Source organism: Phyllobates terribilis, unplaced genomic scaffold, assembly GCF_046119375.1.
Source record: "Phyllobates terribilis strain yellow unplaced genomic scaffold, ASM4611937v1 Scaffold_119__1_contigs__length_5224398, whole genome shotgun sequence".
NCBI classification, from domain to species: Eukaryota; Metazoa; Chordata; class Amphibia; order Anura; family Dendrobatidae; genus Phyllobates; species Phyllobates terribilis.
The window spans coordinates 2,140,792-2,159,876 of NW_027362879.1; the positions used below are offsets into that span (position 1 = coordinate 2,140,792).

A 19,085-nucleotide genomic window follows, 5' to 3' on the forward strand; every position below is an offset into this window, starting at 1 on the left:
TGTGCAAATTTAGACTTAGGTCCTATGGCAGCATGTAATATTAAGTGTCGTGTATGAAGTGTAGCTCAATGCAGCATTTTACACCATAACCCATGCAAATGTTTCCAGTAATATCTACTGAATCGTCCGGTATGTCTTCATCTATTAGATTTTGTAGACTTGATCCTCTTGGTTTCCGTGAATGTAAAGTTCCTTTGATATGTCCATTCACTTCACTAGTATTTGTTCCATGATATAAAATGAATGTCTTCTGCGTAGATCAAAATTGAAATAGTACAAAGTAGCAGAAATATGGTTCCCATCAGATAGTAGCTTTTCTTGGGAAACTTTTTCTTTTCTTGAAGGATTGGTGTTGAATCCCTTCCATCAAGGACATGGTATTCCGTATTCCAGCTCTTATTGGAATCCATTTCTTCCTAAAAGAAATGCAGTATCATTATTTTGCAATATACAATTTGCATTGATCAACATGTTCCCACAATTTTTTGTTGTCTGCGGGTATTTTTAACCACGTTGGATGCTGGTTGCACTAGGATCATAACTCATCCCATGGTGTCGATTATTTCAAAGGGACCTTCCCAGTTTCTTTCCCAAGGTCCATTCTTCCTGAAAGTTTTAATCATGACCAGAGCCCCTATTTTAATTTGGATTCATATGGTGGCTCCATCCTCTGCATTCTTGATGCAGGATGTGGAAGAATGGTTTTCAAGTTTTCCTGCATCAATTGCAACCATTTGGACCTTGCAACAGCATCTTTTTGAGGTGTGGACAAAAATGGTTCATGTGGGAAAATCAATGGCATTTTCCTTCCTGACATTAGTTCAAAAGGAGTAAACTGAGTTGTGGAGGAAGTTGTTCCGTTAACACTCAACAGTACAAAAGGTACTGCATCCACCCAAGTATTACCTTTGTCCAATAACATTTTGGCAATTCTGGATTTTATTGTCCTATTCATCCTTTCCACAATACCAGCAGACTGTGGATGGTAAGGTACATGAAACTGTTGTTGTACCCCTAGAATAGTACAAACCCCTCAATAGTGACCCCTCTCTGTCCACTTCTATGGGAGCAGTTATGTAATGTGTGACCCCGCTCCGTCCACTTCTATAGGAGCAGTGGTGTAAGGTGTGACCCTGCTCCATACATTAGAAACTGTATCTAATCCCATCCTGTGTGATACACTCTGCTGAGCTCAATATCTAATCCCATACAGGACTACACTTAGTCCTGTATCTAATAGCAGCATGTGTTACTCTAAGCGTATCTAATCGCGCATGTGATACAGTCCACATATCTAACCCCAGTTTATGATACAGCAAGCAGCACCATCTATCAGGATCAGCTCTGCCGGCTGTCCTCAGTGACACTGTACTTGTCAGTATCGCTGTCGGTCACCAACAAAATGTGCGATACTCCCCAGACCCGTGCATTTAATCCCGTCATTGTGTGCAATATGCCCCGGACCGGTGTATCTCATCCCATCATGTGATACACTACACTGAATCCTATATCTAGATATGTGTAGTGTATCATGTGCTGTGAATAATCCCACTGTGTGTAACACTCCGTATTGTTATGGTAAATATTTATACTTTGATTTGATTATTATTTTAGACAATTAAATCTACCTATCGTATTTTTCGGACTATAAGACGCACCCTTATATTTTGGGGTGGAAAATATAAAAAAATATTTTTTATAAGATGGGGGTCCATCTTATAGTCTGAATAGGTATGGTATCTTACTTGGGGGGCAGTGAAGCGAGGGTCACAGGAGGCAGGGTCACTCAGGAAGTCGGCGGCTGCAGCAGAAGAGGTCAGATGCTGTGGAGCCTGTGCCAGGCTGGGGCCTGTGCCTGGCTGAGGCCCTCAGCCTGGCCGATTCCTGTGCTCAGGCCTGTGGCTGGGGCTGAGGCCTCTGGCTAGGGTTGAGGCCTCTGGCTGTGGCTCAGGCCTCTATATGGGGCTGAGGCCTCTGGCTGGGGCTGAGGCCGGGGCCTCGGGCTGGGGCCTGTAGTGGACTGAGCCCGGGGCCTTGGGCTGGGGCCTGTACCGTGCTGAGGCCGGGACCTCGGGCTGCGGCAGGTGCCGGCAGTGAGTGGCGAATCAGTGCGGACTGCGCAGGTTTCCGGTGTGCGCGGCCATCTTCCTAGAGCTGTGATCTACAGGAAAATGGCCATCGGAGCTACGGTCTGCACATGCGTCGGCTTGGGCGGCCATTTTCCTGTAGATCACAGCTCTAAGAAGATGGCTGCGCACACTGGAAACCTGCGCAGGCCGCACTGCCTCGCCACCCGACGCCGCTCACAGCCCGACACCTGCCCCAGCCCCAGTACCGGCCGGGCACAGGTCCCGGTCCCGGCCCCACCTGCTCTGCCTCACCTCTGCTGCCGCTGACGCCGCTACCACCACCGCGATCCTGGAGGGCCCTGCAATCCCACTTCACCACCACCGTAGGTAACGTTCGGACCATAAGACGCACCCCCAATTTTCCTCCTAAATATTGGGGGAAAAAAGTGTGTCTTATGGTCCGAAAAATACTGTATATATTTTTGATAATTTAATATTTTAATATTACACTTGTAAGTGTTACTCATAAAAGCGATAACACGGCATTGTATGAAATATAGAGCTGCCTTCGTGTTAAGCTTTCCTTCTTTGTTTTTTAAAGTATAGTAAATTGGACAGAGCTGCTTTCAAGGACTGTTATTTCTAATTAAAATAGTTTCTTTCTTAGGTAATGTTAGCCACCCCTTTCTTCTGGGGGTGTAATAAAATACTTGTTGCTTGGGTTCTGAGGGCAGACAAGAATTGAACACTCAGACACTGGCTGTGTGTTATTTTATTCCTCCGATGCGTCATATTTATTTATTTAATTTGAACCAAAAATGGCAGATTTGGAGATAATTATCTCAATCCAAATTCTTGGAAGGGCTACCATGACAGTATCTAACCCCAGCTTATGATACAGAGAGCAGCATTAACAGAGTTGGCACTGCCGGCAGTCCTCAGTGACACTGTACTTGTCAGTATCACTGGCAGTCACCAACAAAATGGCTCCACACTGTGATCCTAAATTTCATCCTCTCTTATCCTGTTACAAACACCCAGAAAGGGAGGAGAGGAGCGACATCACACACATGTACAGTGTCCATTTTAGGACATGATCAGATAGCAGAACGATGTCAGTTTGAGGCTAAATACCCTCTCTGACAAGTGATTCTGACAAGTGATTTTAAGGGACTTTTACAACTGTAATAATAAAAATAGTCACTGTTCGCTGATGGGACTTGAACCCAAAATTCTATGTCCAGAAACCAGTGCGCTAACCACAGAGCTATTAACTCAATTGAAGAAACCTAAGAGTTATATTTAGATATATAAGTTTCAGTGCAAACCTGATTGAAACTCATTGGGACTTATGCGCAGACTGTAAGCAAGCCAAATTCAAATGATGTTTGATTTTGATGTGTGAGTCTGATGTGTGACTTTCTTCAAACATCAGAATCACAATGACTTTTAGTCACCCGGAGTATTTTCATGGTTGATCTCATAAGACAAAAAAGCTTCTGGTTACTATCACTTGACTGGATACCTCAATGGTAAGGCGTCAGCCTCTGAAACTACAGTGTCACAGTTCAAATCCCAATAGAAATATTATTATTATTTTTTTTTAAATTATGCCTGTTTAGCACACAAACTACAGGGGTGTTTTACTTTTAATATGGGACATTTTGATTGTCATCCTGACGTGTTAAGAGTTTCAGACACGCTGTCTATTTGCATGGTAAATTACATAGCCAAACTAAATTGGAAGGCACTAATTTACTACATATCGATTTCCAAGTGACTGTACATTTACATAATTTCTTAAAAGGGTCTAATGATAACATTTCTTTGTCAATTTTTCTTTCCATCCACCCAAGAACTGTCTGCAAACTCCCAATTTACTTTTGCAATGTAATTATTATTATATATCACTACCTAAATAATCAAATAATGAACCTATAGTTTAATGGTAAGGCATCTGTGTCACGTAGTTTTGGTTTGAAAGGATAATAATAATAGTAATAATAATAATAATTAATAATAAAAAGTTCAGTGTCCCTACAGGTTTTTCTTGGCTTATGAGATTAACCATGATAATACTCAGGGGGTCTAAAAGTAATTGTGATTCTCATTCTGATGTGTGAGAAAAGTCAGATATCAAAGCCAAGCATCAGTGAAGTTTGTGTGCTAGCCAGCATCATTTAAAAAAAAACAAAAGATTATTTTTTCTGCACCAGGAATGTAAACTCAGAACGCCCACTCTGTGACGCAAGAGAGTTACCATTCTGCAATAAGCTCAAATGATGCTGCTAGATGTTTTTTCTTGGTTTATGATATTTACTATGCAAATACTCATGGTGTCTGGAAGTCCTTCTGATTTTGATGTGTGATGAAAGTCAGGTATCAAACTCATTCATCAAACTCATACATCATTTGAATTTGGTTTGGACAATGTCTGTGTTTAAGTCCTGCTTGCACTGGAAATAACATAACCAAGTAAAATGCCCACTTTTTTTTAATAAGTGTATAGCTCACTGGTAAGTGTGCTGACTACAAAACATATGCTTTTGGTTTCAAGTCCCTGTAGGGACACTCAACTTTTTATTATGAATTATTATTACTAATAATGTATTATTGTTATTATTAGTGTTGAGCCACCCCCGTAGTGTTCGAGTTCGGTTCGGTTCGTCGAACACCCGTGTGTTCGCCGAACTGTTCGCCGAACTGTTCGTCGAACTGTTCGTCGAACACCTTCGAACACCGTTAAAACCAATGGCAGGCAAACAAAAACACATAGAAACACATAGAAAACACCTTCAAAGGTGTCCAAAAGCTGACAAACTGCTCAGAAGACACAACTAACACATGGAAAAGTGACAAGTACATATAGTCATGCGAAAAGAAAAGAGGTGGAGGAGTAAAAGGAGGGGGAGACACAGATATAGGCATGTCATGCCCTTCTAAAATCCAAAAAGTGAGAAGCCGACACGTTCAGTCCGCTCCTGCCCGTGCCACCTCCGTGTCGCCGGGTTTGTGCCAGAGCCGCGGTGAACCCTGACGGCCAGCCCCCCTCTCCCAATACTGGTGCCTGTCCGCTGGTGGGTCGAGCGAGCCCCCCTGTGGTGGAGGCAGCTCTAAGCTTTTTAATTTAAATTGTCTCTCTAATTTGAATAAATACACTTTAAATCCATTTACAAGGATCTATTGGAGGGCAAGTCTCATGCCAGCAGCCGCGTAATTCCAGCTCCAGTAGCGTCCACTAAAGCTGCTGCAGTTAAAAAGCTTTTATAAGGATCGAGCTCGGCTGTCCACCGCAAGGCATCCTACTGCCAGTCCGAGCCCCTATGCCTTGGGGTGCCTCCTGATGCTCTTCACTCAGTATCCCGTGGTCCCGAAGCATTTCCTTTGAAAAAATGAAGTGTCCAAACTACAGGTGGTGTAGCTTGCTTAACAGCCGGGATAATCCGCTGACTAGCAGACACTGCTACTAGGCACAAAGTATTTCCTGGGCTAGATGCAGTTAAAAATTTGTAATTAGATACTCTCGTTGGATGCTGAGAAAGCATTCCATAGAGTCTCCTGGCACGCCATATATGATTCTCTTAAAAAGCTTGGGGTAGGGGTCCAGGGGACCCTTTTATAGCCAAAATCACGGCCCTGTATCGCAATACGTCACCTAGGCTGAAGATAAATGGAACTGTAGCACCCTGAGGGCTCGGTTGCTACAGAGGTATTGCACCTCACCCAGAGGTGTGATATCTCACTCTCAGGTAAGGATGTAGTGTGGATCAGGACCCGACACCTGCATGCATTACACCACATTGCCGTGGGGCAGGGCGACCAATATGCCCCTGAGATGGGCACGACAGTCCCTGTCCCTGGCTGGAGTGGGGGGAGTTAACACTGAGGAAGGGGAACCCTGTAGTGCAGGAGCAGGGAGGAAGCAGTTCCTGGGTGCATTGAGAAGGAAGTATAAAAGGTGGGCACCATCTTAGTTCAGTGCAGAGAAGTCTGAGCAGAAGTGGCAGGGAGCAGGGGCTCTGCATGAGCTCTGCTCCGGAGGCGGGCCTAGTAACAGAGGCCCAGGCCTGGAAGAGGGAGAAGGAAGGAAGAGGAGCGGAGAAGGCTCCAGGAACGAGGAACGAAGGGATCTCAGGGGTGCGGACGAGCGAGTCGCCACCGCACGCCCGAATCCACCTGCATGGAGGGGTCAGGCCAAAGGGGGAGACCGGTCCCCGAAACTAGTGGAGGCAAGAAACGACCCTCAGCTAGAAACAGGAGGCTGTGACATTTTATGTGGCGCAGCCCCTCGCTACACCCGCTAGGAAGGCACCACATAGGGTCAGGGAAACTGGCGCCAAGTTTACCAAGAGGAGGCCCGAGGCAGCCGGACAGAAGGGTTGGTAAGAAAGGCCAGACAAAGGACACACAAAGGGGGTCCTGTGAAGCACTCCAAAGTTATCTGGGAGTTGTCTGAGCCCCTCACCTGGTGAGCACAGTACGACGTGGGCAGCCGTTACCTGCAGACGTGGTCTGGATAATAAGAACTGTGAGTAAAGGCCCTGGACTGCATCACTGACTCCGTGTCATTACTGCTGCTGCCCTGCACCATCACCCCCATCCTCCGCATACACTGCCCTGAGGCTATACTCCTCCCGTGGGGAGTTATGCTACGCTCTGCTGCACCCACAACACCAGCCTCAGCGGTCTGCCCTGGAGCGGCGGTTCACTCTGACCGCAATCCACGGGTGGCGTAGTCGGACATTTAAACATCAAAACCACATAAATAGTTCCGCCACTGGTTTGACCGCCCTGAGCCACGGAACCGGGTTGCCGCCACGGAGACTACAACCACCAGCATCCACCAAAAAGGGTCCGGCTCTGGGTGTCCCAAGGCCCAGGGGGTGCATCAGAACATTTTCATCACCTTTCACAATCACCAATGGGACAAGGCAGGGATGTTCTCTGTCCCCTCTCTTATACATCCTAGTGACGGAGCACCTGCTCTCATCAATTCGCTATAACCCCAATATTAGGTGGATTGAGGTGGGAGGCACCGAGTACAAGTGCTCTCTATTTGCTGATGATGTCCTAATATATATCACTCAATCACATATATCCATCCATGCTGTTATGGCTGAAATAGATCACTTTGTTACATGGTCAAATTTTAAAATCAATGCAGCGAAGTCTGAGGCCCTCGATGTCTCCCTCCCCAAATCCATACAGGATTCCATCCAGTCCAACTTTCCCTTTGCCTGGCCCTCACAGGGTATCAAATACTTAGGAATTCCTATTTATAGAGACCTCTCCCATCTATGTTATTTTAATTTTGGGCCCTTTATTGAACAACTCCATACAGACCACGGTTGGCAAGTTAGAACTGTAAGATTCACTACGTGAACCACTGGTGTTTTGTGGAAAAGCACATGTACACTGTGTTCCAAATTATTATGCAAAAAGTGTTTAGGAGTGATAAGGGAAGAATTTGTTTGTTTGTCAGTTAAACTCATTGATGGTGATGTGTGTCAGGGCTCTTTATATCACTGTAAGCAATTGCAGACACCTGTGCTAATTAGTTTGGCAGGTGTGTCCAATGAAAGGCAAGACTACTTAAGAAGGCTGTCTCACATTATTAAGCAGCCTACATTTTCTGCCAAAATGGGAAAGAAAAAGGATGTGTCGGCTGCTGAGAAGCAACAAATTGTGGAGTGTTTAGGTCAAGGCATGACTACAATCAACATTGTGCGATGATCAGGATGAAGTGTCTTGGCAATCAAGAAGTATGTAGCTGATTCACAGTACACACGTGTGCGTGCTGATAAGGGCAAATTGAGGACTCTTTCCTACAGGCAATTACGTCAGGTTGAAAGAGCAGCGGCAAAAAAGCCTTGTCATAGCAGCAGACAAGTTTTTGAAGCTGCTTGTGCCTCCAACGTCCCCCGAACAACAAGATGCAGGGTCCTTCAGAGGTTTGCAGCTGTGCATACGCCATCCTGTCGACCTCCTCTATCCACTTCACACAAGCAGAAACGGCTCCAGTGGGCCAAACATTACATGAAGACTGATTTCAAAACTGTTTTGTTCACGGATGAGTGCCGTGCAGCGCTCGATGGTCCAGATGGATGGAGTGGAGGATGGCTGGTTGATGGACACCCCACGCAAACACGGCTACAGCGCCAACAAGGAGGAGGTGGAGTAATGTTTTGGGCTGGAATCATGGGGAGAGAGATTGTCGGCCCCTTTAGGATCCCTGAAGGCGCTAAAGATGAACTCCATAATGTATGTGGATTTTCTCAAACAGCACTTCCTGCCATGGTTCAAGAAGAAGAACCGTGTATTTCACAGCAAGATCATTTTTCTGCATGATAATGCACCATCTCATGCTGCACATAAAACATCTGCATCTCTGGCTGATATGGGCATAAAAGGGGACAAACTTATGGTGTTACCCCCATGCTCCCCTGACCTCTACCCCATTCAGAACCTTTGGAGCATCATTAAAAGGAGTGTCTATGATGGCGGGAGGCAGTTCACATCTAAGCAACAGCTCTGGGAGGGTATTCTGTCCTCATGCAAAACAATTGAAGCAGAAACCATCCAAAACCTGACAAATTCAATGGACGAGAGAGTTCAGAAGCTCCTTTCGAACAAGGGGTCCTATGTGAAAATGTAACATCACCTAGAATAAAGTTTTGAGTTGAAAACTGTTTGATTTCAGTTTCTAACAACCTGCTAATGCTTATAATTTCAAAAATGACCATTTTTTTGGTCTTTATTAAAATTAAAAGGTTGATCGAAAAGTTTGGGGGATCTAAGAGTGTGGCAACCCAGTAGTCATGATTACTTCGAATTCTGACAATATGAGGGTCATGCTGCAGGTAGTGCAGCAAGAAGGCACTTATGTGTCTTGCGCATCTCGGAGCCCCAAAATTATTTTCCGGGCTAGATGCAGCTAAAAATTATTATTAATTTTAAATCTGGTGAAGCTTTAGTATAGATGGCCTAATAGGATCAGTGCTGCACACTGCTACAAAGCCCAAATTATTTTCCAGTCAAGATACAGATAAACATGATTAGTAATTTTAAATCTGGTGGAGCTTATTATAGATGGCCTAATAGAATCAGTGCTGCACACTGCTACAAAGCCCAAATTATTTTCCAGCCAAGATACAGATAAACATGATTAGTAATTTGAAAGCTTAAAACGGTTGGTAGGGTGATTTTAACCAATCATCAAGCTTTTACTCTCCCCAGGATGACACAGGGGTAGAAAAGTCGTTTCAGATCCATGATTTGTTCATCTTTATGAACGTGAGTCTGTCTACATTATCAGTGGAGAGCCGCGTGCGCTTATCTGTCAGCACACCACCAGCAGCGCTGAACACACGTTCAGACAGAACGCTGGCTGCGGGGCATGACAAGATCTCCAAGGCGTAAGTGGCTAGCTCCGGCCATTTATCCAGATTGGAAGCCCAAAAAGAGCAAGGGTCCAGTGACACAGTCGTGGCTTCAATGTTTACTTGGAGATACTCCTGTACCATCGTCTCTAGGCGTTGACTATGTGTCAGACTTCTTGTCTCCTGTGGCCTTGCAAAGGATGGGCTAAAAAAGTGGTGAAATGATTCCGCAAAATTGATGTTACCAGCAGATACTGTGGTTCTGTTACGGTTTGAGTGCTGAACACTTGACGGTCCCACGGTTGGCAAGTTGGAACTGTGAGATTCACTACGTGCACCACTGGTATTTTGTGGAAAAGCACATGTAAGATTCTGCAACAGTCTCTGCTGATACTCCTGCATGCGTGCATCCCTTTCTATGGCCGGAATAATTTCTGCAAATTTACTTTTGTACCGGGGATCTAACAGTGTGGCAACCCAGTAGTCAGGATTATTTTTAATTCTCACAATTCGAGGGTCATGTTGCAGGTAGTGCAGCAAGAAGGCACTCATGTGTGTTGCGTATCCATGAGCACCAAGTCCCTGTTGTGTTGGTGGCGAGGTAACAATCATGCTTCCTTCCTCTGTCCTCTCCCCCTAACCTCGCACAACAGAAATGTGATCAAGGTCTCCCTCATCTGATGAGTCTTCCATCAGTTCGTCCTCCACCTCTTCCTGGGCTCCTGCACCTTCCTCACTAGTTTGGCTGCTACCATGCGCCCTGGTAAAACCATCTCCCCCACCCTCACATGCCTGCCGCCTTGGTGCTGCCGACCGTCTGGACCTTGCAGATGTTAGCCCTTCCGCATACAACTCCTCCTCCTCTACTTCCTCCACCTCCTCTTGTGCCACCACCTGACTCCGAATTCTGTTTAACATGTGCTCCAGCATGTAAATCACCGGAATAGTCATGCTGATAATGGCATCGTCAGCACTAAACATCTTCGTCGCCATTTCAAAACTGTGCAGAAGGGTGCATAGGTCCCTGATCTGAGACCACTCCTCCAGCGTGATTTGCCCCACCTCTGGATCTCGTTGGCCCAGGCTATACGTCAGAACGTATTGCACCAGGGCTTGTCGGTGCTGCCACAGTCGCTGCAACATGTGCAGAGTTGAATTCCACCGGGTAGGCACATCGCATTTTAGCCGGTGAAGTGGCAGGCCCAACGACTTCTGTAGAGATGTAAGTCGCTGAGCTGCGGGATGCGAACGGCGAAAGTGAGCACACAGCGACCGTGCCCTCTGCAGAAGGCCATCTAGTCTGGGATAGTGGGCTAAAAATTGCTGGACAACCAGGTTCAACACGTGAGCCATACAAGGCACGTGTGTGACATTGCCCCGGCGAAGGGCCGCACCCAGGTTTGCAGCATTGTCGCACACGGCCTTCCCTGGTTTCAGGTCCAGTGGAGACAACCATTCATGAAATTGGTTCTCCAGAGCTGACCACAACTCCTCAGCTGTGTGACTCACATTTCCCAGACATTTCAATGTAAAAACCGCCTGATGACGTTGAGCCCTACTGCCAGCATAGTAAGGAGGTGTGCAGGATCCCTTCTGCGCAGTTAGAAAGCTTGTGGCATGACCAGACAGGCTTTGGGTGCAGGTGGAAGACCGAGAGGAGGTTGAGGAGGCAGAAGCAGTGGAGGAACTTTGACATAAAGAGGATTGACGCACAACTCGTGGGGACGGCAAGACTTGGACAGCAGCCCCTTGTCCTGCTGTCACCATAGTTACCCAGTGCCCAGTCAGCGACATGTAACGCCCCTGTCCATGCCTACTCGTCCAAGTGTCTGTGGTGAAATGCACCCTGTCACACACAGAGTTTCTCAAAGAAGCGGTGATGTTGTGTGCGACATGCTGGTGGAGCGCAGGCACACCTTTCTTTGAGAAGTAGTGCCGACTGGGCATCTGGTACTGGGGCACTGCGACGGACATAAGGTCTCGAAAATCCTCTGTGTCCACCAGGCGGAAAGGCAGCATTTCTGTAGCCAAGAACTTGCAGATGGTGAAATTCAACCTCTTAGCTTTCTCATGGCTAGGAGGAAATGGTCTTTTACTTGTCCATATCTGAGGGACCGAGGGCTGGCTATTGTGCTTAGACGGGGTTGATAAGGGTGTCCCCGGCAAACTGCCGGTCTGTGAGGAAGATGCAGGCGGACATGTTAGGTTGCCTTGATCCAAAGGTGGTGCTATCGATGTCGGACAGCGCTCAACACCAGCTGGTGTTACCACCTCCAAAGAAAATGATGACCTGCCAATCATGCTGGCTGTTGCGGGTAAAGAGTTGGCAGGTCTGCGCCCCAAAACAGGTGTGACTGCTGTCCCCCCAGTCACAGAGGATGAAGAGGCCGCGGATGCACAAGATATGGCAGACGGTGGTTGGCCCGGCCGGCTAGGCCGCATTGTAGCACACTGAGCTTCCCACTGCAACTTATGCTTCATGTCCATGTGCCGGTTCATGCATGAAGTACTCAAACTATGTATTTTTTGGCCTCTACTTAGCTTTTGCTGACAAATGTTACAGATAACACGAGTTGGGTCATCTTTATCGATCTGAAAAAATGCCCAGGCTATGCAAGGCTTAGCACCCATGCGACCTGAAGAGCCACCACGACTTGTGGTGAGAGGCAGAGTTGTGTTTGAGGATGCAGTTGTTGACGTGCTTCCAGTACTACGTCTCTGTCCAGGAAGGCGCAACCTGACCTCGTCGTCACTAGCATCTTCCTCCACCTCCTCTGCTGACCTCATCTCTTGGCTGACTGTGGGTTGACAGTAAGTGCGATCTCCAACCTCATCATCATCACCCTGTGCGTTATCACACCCGTCGTCCTCAGAGCCAACCTGTTCCTGCCCTGATAAAAAACAAAAGTTGTCGCTCCAATCAGGTATTTGAGTCTTATCATCGTCTTCCTCATTGTCTCCACCAACAGGAGTTACAGTTTGGGAATGAGGGTCTACATTATGGTCAGAACCTTCTGCGTCTGGTCCTGGATCCGACTCATAAAGATTCTGGGCATCAGTGCAGATCATTTCCTCGTCTGGATTCACAGAAGCGCTGGAGTCGACCTCTGATTCCCAGGCTATAGTATGAGTAAACAGCTCTGCAGACTCAACCATCTGTTCTACCTCATACTCAGACGGGCAGCTGGAGATTTGGGAGCTGTGAGGAAGCAAGTGCGATTGGGGTGACACCTTTGAGGACTGGAGTATTTGTGATGTTGAAGTTGATGTGGAGGAGAGCCCACTTAAAGGAGCACTTGATATCCGTTGAAGCACCTGCTGTTTTTGTGCCTCATCTGGAATTTGTAGCGATTGGCATGGCCGTAAGAAAGGGATCTTATCACATTGTCCGCTAAAAGAAGTAGACATTTTAGTTTGGCTGGAAGATGGTCTTTCTTCTGCAGATGTTACTGTTGCTTTAACACCTACCCCACGGACACACCTTTTTTTCCCCTTCCCAACACGCCTATTCCCCTTTCCACCAGCAGCAGGCCTTTTTCCACTCATTTTGGTGGTTAACTAATTAACAACTCTGGAGTTGTTTGCACAAAAAAACAATGGATGGGAACCGAGCAGAGCTGAGTGGCCAAACTGTGGTATTAGGCCAAAACTATTGGCTGGGTTAGATGCAGAAAAAAATTATATTCAATTTGCAACCTGATGGAGGTCAGTATAGATGGACTAATAGAGAAAGTCCCACACACTGCTAGAAGGCCAAATATTTTTTCAGAGCTAGATGCAGAAAAAAATATATTCAGTTTTCAACCTGATGGAGGTCTGTATAGATGGATTAATAGAACAAGTCCCACACACAGCTAGAAGCCCAATATTTTTTCAGAGGTAGATGCAGAAAAAAATATATTCAGTTTGCAACCTGATGGAGGTCAGTATAGATGGACTAATACAACAAGTCCCACACACAGCTAGAAGCCCAATATTTTTTCAGAGGTAGATGCAGAAAAAAATATATTCAGTTTGCAACCTGATGGAGGTCTGTATAGATGGATTAATAGAACAAGTCCCACACACAGCTAGAAGCCCAATATTTTTTCAGAAGTAGATGCAGAAAAAAATATATTCAGTTTGCAACCTGATGGAGGTCAGTATAGATGGACTAATACAACAAGTCCCACACACAGCTAGAAGCCCAATATTTTTTCAGAGGTAGATGCAGAAAAAAATGTATTCAGTTTGCAACCTGATGGAGGTCAGTATAGATGGACTAATACAACAAGTCCCACACACAGCTAGAAGCCCAATATTTTTTCAGAGGTAGATGCAGAAAAAAATATATTCAGTTTGCAACCTGATGGAGGTCAGTATAGATGGACTAATACAACAAGTCCCACACACAGCTAGAAGCCCAATATTTTTTCAGAGGTAGATGCAGAAAAAAATATATTCAGTTTGCAACCTGATGGAGGTCTGTATAGATGGACTAATACAACAAGTCCCACACACAGCTAGAAGCCCAATATTTTTTCAGAGGTAGATGCAGAAAAAAATATATTCAGTTTGCAACCTGATGGAGGTCAGTATAGATGGACTAATAGAACAAGTCCCACACACAGCTAGAAGCCCAATATTTTTTCAGAGGTAGATGCAGAAAAAAATATATTCAGTTTTCAACCTGATGGAGGTCTGTATAGATGGATTAATAGAACAAGTCCCACACACAGCTAGAAGCCCAATATTTTTTCAGAGGTAGATGAAGAAAAAAATATATGCAGTTTGCAACCTGATGGAGGTCAGTATAGATGGACTAATACAACAAGTCCCACACACAGCTAGAAGCCCAATATTTTTTCAGAGCTAGATGCAGAAAAAAATTATATTCAATTTGCAACCTGATGGAGGTCAGTATAGATGGACAAATAGAATGATGCTATGCCCAAAAGATTTTACTTCACTGGGTGCAGTAAAAAAATTGGTATTCTATACACAGGTGGTATATCTTGCAACACAGATAGGCTACTCCACTGACTAACACACTCTGCAATAGGCCAAAAAGGATTAGCTTTGCTAGATTCAGCCAAATGCTGTGAAAAAAACTTGCACAGCACTGGCACAGACCTGCCTGGCAAAAACTGATAGGAACTGATGTAACCTAGTCCTGAAAAGGACTCCAATTACAATTAGTCCTTACTCCCACAATCAAGCTGACGCGCCCCTGGGCCTGTGCTGAGTAGCGTTGCGCACGCGGGAGCCTACCCGGAGCCGGATCTGATAGGGGTAGTAGTCTCGTGGCGGTGACCCGGTCCGTGCCCAGGGAGTCAAACTGTGTGGCTGAGTATTAGCAGTAGATGTAGGACGACTACGCCACCTGTTGAATGCAGCTATGGAGCTGCCGCTGCAGGGCAGACCGCTGAGGCCGGTGGTAGGATAGTGCAGCGTAGATGGTATAACCCCCAACGGGAGGGGTATGGCCTCAGGGCAGCCGACGTGGATGATGGGGGTAGCAGGAACCACTCAGAGACGATGCGGTGTAGTTCAGGGTCTATACTGGTGACAAAGATAGACCCTCCCGGAGTACTGGCTAGCGGTCGGGGCCTGGTCAGTCCTTGAGCAGATGGGATCCCCCTTGGCCAGGCGGAGTTGTAGGCCTCCCCAACTAATCGTACTCTTCTGGCTACCTTGCTAGAGGCGGGTAAAAGTAGCCCACATCCCTGAGTGTACCGTGTGGTGCTCACCCGTATGGCCGGTGACTCGGGGCCTTCTAGTGGCTTCCGCTCCACGACGGCGGTGCTGGTCCCACGCGTGTGACCGTGCCTTCGGGTTTCTTGGCCAGAGGACCTGCAATCCCCTGCCGGGCGGTTTCTGCTGCTGGGTCTGGGTTAATCCCCACAGCCTCGGACTCCGGGTCCGGTAGTAACTCTTCAATCAGGGCGAGCTCTTCAGCTGCCAGCCCCTGATTCCTTTTAGCCTGCTCCCACAGAGCTCCTGATCTTTCTTTCCTATGCTGCTTCTCTTCTTCTCAACTCTTCTCTTCTCACTAACCCTGCCTCAGCCCCAGTTTTATATAGGGGAAGTTCTTCCCCTCCCAGGACTGGGCAGGAGGTGTGGCATGCATAGGATTCCTGACCAAGAGACCTCCCACCTGCTCTCAGACATAACATTGCTATTACTGTGGAGACCAGACCCCTGGGGTGCCACATATCTATTTAAGAGCACAGACCTGCCTGATAAAAGTCGTAGGAAATGCTGTAACCTAGTCCTTAAAAGGACTGCAATCACAACTATTCCCTACTCCCAAGCTATCTGTAGATTTGTGCGAAAATTGGCTTGAAATTAACAAGGTATAGCGCACACAGCAATAGCGGTGCCGTCTAACACGCAGCTGCAGCAGTGAGAAAATGGTGGCGACGGGGAAAATGGCTTGGTCTTATAGGGCAAGGACATGTGACATACACTGCCAATGACACATGCCCTTGCTTGTGTGAAAAAAAGCACTTCGCTCCGTGTGTGCGCTGCTGATAGGCTGACAGATTGCACCTCCCCACTGTAAATGCGGGAAAGAGAAAAAAAAAATGGAGATCTTCATTGTTCCTGCAGAGATCCATCCCCTGCCCCTCCCCCCACCCCGCTGTACACTCAAACTGCGTATTAACATTAATTTTCATCATTACTGAGAAAAAATCCAGTTATGATTTTGGTGCACGAACAGTTATCGAACATAACCTCGAACAGCCGAATTTTTCTCAAATTGTTCGTGTTCGCCGAACGGCTCGAACACCGCCCAAAACAGCTCGAATTTGAGATTGGCGAACAGTTCGAGTAGAACAACGTTCATCTCTAGTTATTATTACTATTACTATTATCCTTTCAAACCAAAACTATGTGACACATATGCCTTACCATTAAACTGTAGGTTCATTATTTGATTATTTAGGTAGTGATATATAATTATAATAATTACATAGCAAAAGTAAATTGGGAGTTTGCAGCCAGTTCTCGGGTGGATGGAAAGAAAAATTGACAATAAAGAAATGTTATCATTAGACCCCTTTAAGAAATTATGTAAATGTACAGTCACTTGGAAACAGATATGTAGTAAATTAGTGCCTCCCAATTTAGTTTGGATTGTAATTTACCATGCAAATATACAGCATGTCTGAAACTCTTAGCACGTCAGGATGACAATCAAAATGTCAGATATTAAAAGTAAAACACCCCTGTAGTTTGTGTGCTAAACAGGAATAATTTAAAAATAATAATATTCCTAATGGGATTTGAACAACGACACTTTAGTTTCAGAGGCTGATGCCTTACCATTGAGCTATCCAGGAAAGTGACAGGAACTGGCAGCTTTTCTTGTCTTATGAGATTCACCATGAAAATACTCAGGGTCACTAAAAGTCATTGTGATTCTCATTCTGAAGTTTGAAGAAAGTCACACATCAGACTCACACATCAAAATCAAACATCATTTGAATTTGGCTTGCTTGCAGTCTGTGCATAAGTCCCAATGAGTTTCACTATTATTACAGTTGTAAAAGTCACTTGTCAAAATCACTTTTCAGAATCACTTGTCAGGATCACTTGTCAGACAGAGTATTTAGCCTAAAACTGACATCATTCTGATGTTTGATTTTGATGTCTGATCATATCCTAAAATGGACACTGTACTACAGAGACCCTGTACAGAAATATTAGGGCTCCAGCGACATCACATCTATTATACAGAGAATAGCGCTATCTCCATAGCTCTGTACACAAGGACATAGAGATCAGACAAGGTCCTCATATTCAGGCAGCTTCTATTCTACTCCAACCCTCTTTATAAGAACAAGATCAGAGTCTCATTATACCGAGCAGAGAAGCTCCAGGGACAAAGACCCCGTCTGGTCCTAACACGCCGGGGGTCCGGAGTATCCAGCCACGGGGCCCGGATTCTCTCATTTGTGGCCCCAGCGTTTCTTGTAGAATAAATCCCTTTCTCATCCCGTCCTGTAGTAATGACTTTGTTATCAGGTTTTGTAGGAGGGTTCGTCTGACTCCATCTTGTTATCAATATCTGTGCGAGAAGAGACGTCCGAGCACAGTTTTACCGAATGTCCAGTGTCAGTTCTTCTACAGTCTGATAAAGAGCCGCGGTGTCTCCGTCCGAACCTGGGAGTATACAGCTGTATACAGCGTACATACCCGGCTCCGTACACCTTGTACACACATGGCTCTATTTGCTGCAAAGGCAAATAAAATAAAGGGATGCATTAAAAGAGGCATAGATGCTCATGAGGAGAACATAGTTTTACCTCTATACAAGTCATTAGTGCGACCACACTTAGAATACTGTGTACAGTTCTGGTCTCCGGTGTATAAGAAAGACATAGCTGAACTAGAGAGGGTGCAGAGAAGAGCGACCAAGCTTATTAGAGGACTGGGGGGTCTGCAATACCAAGACAGGTTATTACACTTGGGGTTATTTACTGTGGAAAAAAGAAGGCTTAGGGGTGATCTTATTACTATGTACAAGTATATGAGGGGACAGTACAAACACCTTTCTACTGATCTTTTTACTCTGAGGCCAGAGACAGGGACAAGGGGGCATCTTCTACGTCTGGAGGAAAGAAGGTTTAATCATAATCACAGACGGGGATTCTTTACTGTAAGAGCAGTGAGACTATGGAGCTCTCTGCCGCATGATGTTGTAATGAGTGATTCACTGTTAAAATTTAAGAAGGGCATGGATGCCTTTCTTGAAAAGTATAATATTACAGGTTATATATACTAGATTCCTTGATAGGGCGTTGATCCAGGGAACTAGTCTGATTGTCGTATGGAGTCGGGAAGGAATTTTTTCCCCCAATGTGGAGCTTAGTGTTGCCCCCATGGTTTTTTTTTGCCTTCCTCTGGATCAACATGTTAGGCTATGGGGTGAACTAGATGGACTTAGTCTTCCTTCAATCTTAAAAAACTATGTGTACACCTCATACACACACGGCTCCGCTCCGTACACCTCATACACACGCGGCTCTGCACACCTCGTACACACATGGCTCTGTACACACACGGCTCCGCTCCATACACCTCGTACACACGCGGCTCCGCTCCGTACGCCTCGTACACGCGCGGCTCCGCTCCGTACGCCTCGTACACGCGCGGCTCCGCTCCGTACGCCTCGTACACGTGCGGCTCCGCTCCGTACGCCTCGTACACGCGCGGCTCCGCTCCGTAAGCCTCGCACACACGAGGCTCCGCTCCGTACACCTCGTACACACGCGGCTCCGCTCCGTACACCTCGTACACACGCGGCTCCGCTCCGTACACCTCGTATACACGCGGCTCCGCTCCGTACACCTCGTACACACGCGGCTCCGCTCCGTACACCTCGTACATGAGCGGCTCCGCTCCGTACACCTCGTACACGCGCGGCTCTGCTCCGTACACCTCATACACACGCGGCTCTGCACACCTACGGCTCCGCACACCTCGTACACACATGGCTCTGTACACACACGGCTTCGCTCCATACACCTCGTACACACGCGGCTCCGCTCCGTACGCCTTGTACACGCACGGCTCCACTCCGTATGCCTCGTACACGCGCGACTCCGCTCCGTACGCCTCGTACACGCGCGGCTCCGCTCCGTACGCCTCG

The 19,085-nt window shown here is 46.5% G+C and overlaps 1 protein-coding gene across 1 annotated transcript in view; it reads left to right on the forward strand.

The window, feature by feature from the left end:
- LOC141201588 (uncharacterized) overlaps positions 1-19,085 on the forward strand; it is a 194,857-nt gene that overhangs the window by 123,359 nt on the left and 52,413 nt on the right. The window lies entirely within an intron of this gene.